Below are 5077 nucleotides of genomic sequence, written 5' to 3' on the forward strand. Positions count from 1 at the left end.
GAGTGAGTGAGTGAGAGTGAGTGTGTGAGTGAGTGAGTGAGAGTGAGTGTGTGAGTGAGTGAGTGAGAGTGAGTGTGTGAGTGAGTGAGTGAGAGTGAGTGTGTGAGTGAGTGAGTGAGAGTGAGTGTGTGAGTGAGTGAGTGAGAGTGAGTGTGTGAGTGAGTGAGTGAGAGTGAGTGTGTGAGTGAGTGAGTGAGAGTGAGTGTGTGAGTGAGTGAGTGAGAGTGAGTGTGTGAGTGAGTGAGTGAGAGTGAGTGTGTGAGTGAGTGAGTGAGAGTGAGTGTGTGAGTGAGTGAGTGAGAGTGAGTGTGTGAGTGAGTGAGTGAGAGTGAGTGTGTGAGTGAGTGAGTGAGAGTGAGTGTGTGAGTGAGTGAGTGAGAGTGAGTGTGTGAGTGAGTGAGTGAGTGTGTGAGTGTGTGTGTGCATGTGTGAGTGTGTGTTGTGCGTGTGTGAGTGTGTGTGTGGAGTGAGTGTGAGTGAGTGTGTGAGTGTGTGTGTGCATGTGTGAGTGTGTGTTGTGCGTGTGTGAGTGTGTGTGTGCAGTGAGGAGTGAGTGTGTGTTGTGTGTGCATGTGTGAGTGTGTGTTGTGCGTGTGTGAGTGTGTGTGTGGAGTGAGTGTGAGTGAGTGTGTGAGTGTGTGTGTGCATGTGTGAGTGTGTGTTGTGCGTGTGTTACGTGTGTCTCATGTGTTCATATGCATGCTTCTGTACCTGTCCTCAGGCTCTGGCGGCAGTCTGTTACTCTACACATACAAACAGAGAGCGTTAAAGTGGCTAAATGACAGGTTGATCATGTGATCGTGTGTTCGGTGTGTTCATACCATTTGTCGTGTCACAGGCGCTCGCCCTGGCTCTCGTTTGCTTGTGTTCATGATGCTCGGCTCTGGGTTTCTGATGGCTGGCGGCTCCCATCCATCATCAAACACCGGTGTGAAGGTGGGAATGTCATCATCATCCTCCGGCCACTTAGTGCTTCATCACACACACAATGTCAAAACCACACGTCTGTGTGTGTGTGTGTGTGTGTGTGTGTGTGTGTGTGTGAGACTCTAAATAAACAGTATATCCGCTAATGAACGTTTTGTCATCGTTTACTCGCTCTTTACATGACCAAACCCCTGTGACTTTCACAAAACAACATGCTGCTGTTTTCAGTGTAAAGGAAGTGAATGGAGACTCGAGTGAATGACACAAACAGCACTGTATCGTATAATCATCTGTACAGCTTTGAATAAGGACTGAAAATGTTCGGTTTCTCTCCAATCAAGTTAGTGCTGGGCAATGATTAATCGCATTAAAAATAAAAGTTTTTGTTTATATATGTGTGTGTGCTGTGTATATTTATGTATATATAAATACACACACATGCATGTATATATTTGAGAAAAATGTTGTTTATATATTAAACATATTTATATTTTATATAATTTAGTGCTGTCAAACGATTAATCGCGATTAATTGCATCCAAATTAAAAAATTCTTTTACATACTATATGTATGTGTACTGTTTTAATTTATTTTGTATATATAAATACACACATACAGTATATATTTTGAAAATATTTACATGTATATATATTTATATTATTATATTTTATAATATATATAAATATATTTAATAAATAAACAGCATATTTAAATACTGTATATACATGCATGTATTTGTATGTGTATATATATATATATATATATATATATATAAATATACACAGTACACATATATTATGTAAACAAAAACTTATTTTGAATGCGATTAATCGGGATTAATCGTTTGACAGCACTAATTCAACTTTAGTTCTGTTGATATTAGTGACATTGAGTTTTTGTAGTCTATTTCAGAGGAGAGGAAGATTATCAGTCAATAATGACTTTATACTATTCATATGAGTTCAGAGAAACATTTTCATGGTGCTTTTTACGTCATTTTGGAGCTATTATATGAAAAAGAACATGTTCTTTTGAAAGAAAGTCATTTGGGTTTGAGTAAACAACTCTTCCGTAATACTCAGAGATTTGGGCCCGTTCTGTTTCTTCCTCTAATTTTATTTTGTTTTGTACAGTTCTGTATGATTTTGCTGAACCTGCTGAATCACCTTTTATTTATTGTGCAGAATCACCATACATTTGCACAGGGAAGGATAATAATAATATATTGTATGTGATCGATTTCAAATGCCAAAAGGATTTGTTTTAAATTGAAGAGTGTTTATTTTTGTGATGTATCGCGCAGATTAGACCAATCCCTGTTTATGTTTCTTAAAATATACTTTATTAGTGTGAATGGCTCTGTGAGAATGTGATCTGAATTCTGGTTTCGCATCAGGGGATTTTCTGATGATTATTTAAAGACTTGCTATAATGCACAAAGCAAACGATATATATATTTGCTATGAATTTTGACATTGGTGTGATTTCAAAGCCGAATCCATCTCATGTTTATTTAATTTAGCCAAATGTCAGGAATGTACATCCATCTTGTGTGTGTTTTAGTTTTTGTTCCTTCAGTTTCCTAGCACAGAATGAGGACGTTTAATTGCATTGCTGTATTAGTTCAGATTTGATTTATTGATCAGATGCTTTGTACGTATTTATAAACCCTCTTTCTTAAACTCACTCACACTTTGTACAACAGATTTCAATCAGTCACATCAGCACCCTAATAAACCGTGCAAATCTCCTCCGAATGCTGTCGCCTTTAAATCAATTAAATCAGATTTCAGCTGAACACAACATAAATGGAGCTGCATGCTTCATGGTTAATATTTGATGTGTCGGGTTTATATTAAATCATAAGTGGATGTTCTTGAGCAACACTTGATTTTATTCACTGTGGAACATCAGGACAAATGAAATGTGTGTCTCTCCTGTCTTTCTGTAGGACAGAAAGAGTAAGTGGAGGAACGCATTGATTTATCTGTGTTTATTAATAGAGTTCAGCTCAAGCAGAGCAAAGCAGGAGAATCTCAACCTGAAGCAGCCTGATAGCAGTTCATCTGAATCTGAATGTAAATGTTGTTCTGTGAGTGTCATGTTGATGTTCCTGCAGCTTCAAGACCTTCAGATGTTCCTCAACCATCTGGATGAGCAGTCACGGGTAAATCAATGAAGTTAAGCTTATTTATTTATAAACCAGTTATCATTTATGTTGTGCACAGCTGGTGAGGCTGATAAAGGAGTAGTTGACCAAAAATGGCCATCTGAGATCAGGATGAGTTTGTTTCTTCATCAGGTTTGTAGAAATGTAGCATTGCATCAGTGTCTCAGCAATGGATGCTCTGCAGTGAATGGGTGCCGTCAGAATGAGAGTCCAAACAGCTGATAAAAACATCACAATAATCCACAAGTAATCCACAGCACTCCAGTCCATCAGTTAACATCTGGAGAAGACAAAAGCTGAAACACATCCAGCATTAAGACGTTTTTAACTAAAACACGAGTCTATAATCCATAATAACGCTTCCTCCAGTGAAAAAGTGCATCTCCTGTTGTCTCTCACATCAGAATCCAGCCACATATTAGTTTAGAACTGTTTAAACGCTGCTTGATCTGTGCAGATTTCTCTCCGGATTCAGACCAGAACACTTTTTCACTGGAGGAAGTGTTATCCAGTTAACAAGGAACGTTTTGAGAACGTTATAAACAAACATTCTTCCAGTAACATTAACAGAATGTTAGTTCAAAGTTATCTGGTTTATAATGATGTTCTCAAAATGTTATTCATACATCATTCGTGGAACTTTTTCCTGAAATGTTTCAGTTGAACGCTCATCTAACGTTTTTTAAATGTTGCGACTTGTTTCAGAAAATTCAAAAGTAACATTCCCATAATGTTTGCAAAATGATACAATGGAATGTTTCCTTAATGTTCGCATAACCAAGAAAAAAAACATTCTTCAAAGGTTGTCAAATCCTAAACACTACATTCTTAGAATATTTTTATTGGATAGAATTATGGACTCGTGTTTTAGTTAAAAACGTCTTAATGCTGGATTTGTTTCAGCTTTTGTCTTCTCCAGATGTTAACTGATGGACTGGAGTGCTGAGGATTACTTGTGGATTATTGTGATGTTTTTATCAGCTGTTTGGACTCTCATTCTGACGGCACCCATTCACTGCAGAGCATCCATTGCTGAGACACTGATGCAATGCTACATTTCTACAAACCTGATGAAGATCAAACTCATCCTGATCTCTGATTAACAGTACATGGGTATATTTTCAACACATTTTCATTTTTGGCTGAACTATTCCTTTTAACAGTGTGTTTTAAAGACAATGTGTTTGATCACTACACGAGGTTTAGGCTGTTAGCACTAATGATGTTGTGTAATCGTTAACAGTGTGACTGATGCTTGTTTTCGGGTCGCAGTGATTGGAAACACCCGAAGGCTCTTAATGCAAATGTGAAGCAGGTGACTTTAAAAGCAGCAGATGCTCAGTAAGAGGGAATAATGGAGCTGTTTGCGTCTGGAAATGTGAAGGAATCATCAGGCTGTGAAACTCAAAACAGACTAAACAGTTTATGAACAGATACAGCTAAATAAATATCATTGATAAGGTATACAGCAACTAAATCACGCATGCATTCATTCTGACAGGAGGTTTTGGTGCAATCTAATGAGATTTTGTGCTTGTAAGTGTCCTCAACTGTTCATCCTTCATGATTGACCGCGGGGCGCTAGATGCAGATGTGAGTAGATCTGAGGAAAACACTGGGCTGGTTTGTGGTTCAACACTTTCAGTCACTGTAACCGGAGCTGCACTGTATTATAATGCACATTTACATAAACGTGCATCATGTCAGTGGTGCTGGAAAGAAAATACATTTACATGGTGTTTATACAGTATGTGTGAATTTTCCACTATTATTATTAATTTGTTTAGATTTGTCAAATTAGCTCATGAGTTTTGGGCTTAGTGGGGGTTTTTTTGGGTTCCAGTTAAATGTGACAACTTGCCCCGGTGCAAAATTCAACCACTTCAATTATATAGTCAGTCATCGTAATATACAGGTGCATCTCAATAAATTAGAATGTCGTGGAAAAGTTCATTTATTTCAGTAATTCAACTCAAATT

At 37.7% G+C, this 5077-nt stretch overlaps 1 protein-coding gene across 1 annotated transcript in view; it reads left to right on the top strand.

Moving 5' to 3' along the window:
• The first annotated feature begins 4473 nt into the window (after window positions 1-4473).
• Window positions 4474-5077, top strand: part of tmem200ca (transmembrane protein 200C, genome duplicate a) — a 14285-nt gene continuing 13681 nt past the window's right edge. Inside the window, exon 1 of the mRNA XM_016499794.1 lies at window positions 4474-4691. The gene's annotated coding sequence lies outside the window, so the exon portion shown is untranslated. The remainder of the gene's footprint in view (window positions 4692-5077) is intronic.

The sequence above is a fragment of the Sinocyclocheilus anshuiensis genome, unplaced genomic scaffold, assembly GCF_001515605.1.
Source record: "Sinocyclocheilus anshuiensis isolate Anshui unplaced genomic scaffold, SAMN03320099.WGS_v1.1 scaffold1814, whole genome shotgun sequence".
Lineage (NCBI taxonomy): Eukaryota > Metazoa > Chordata > Actinopteri > Cypriniformes > Cyprinidae > Sinocyclocheilus > Sinocyclocheilus anshuiensis.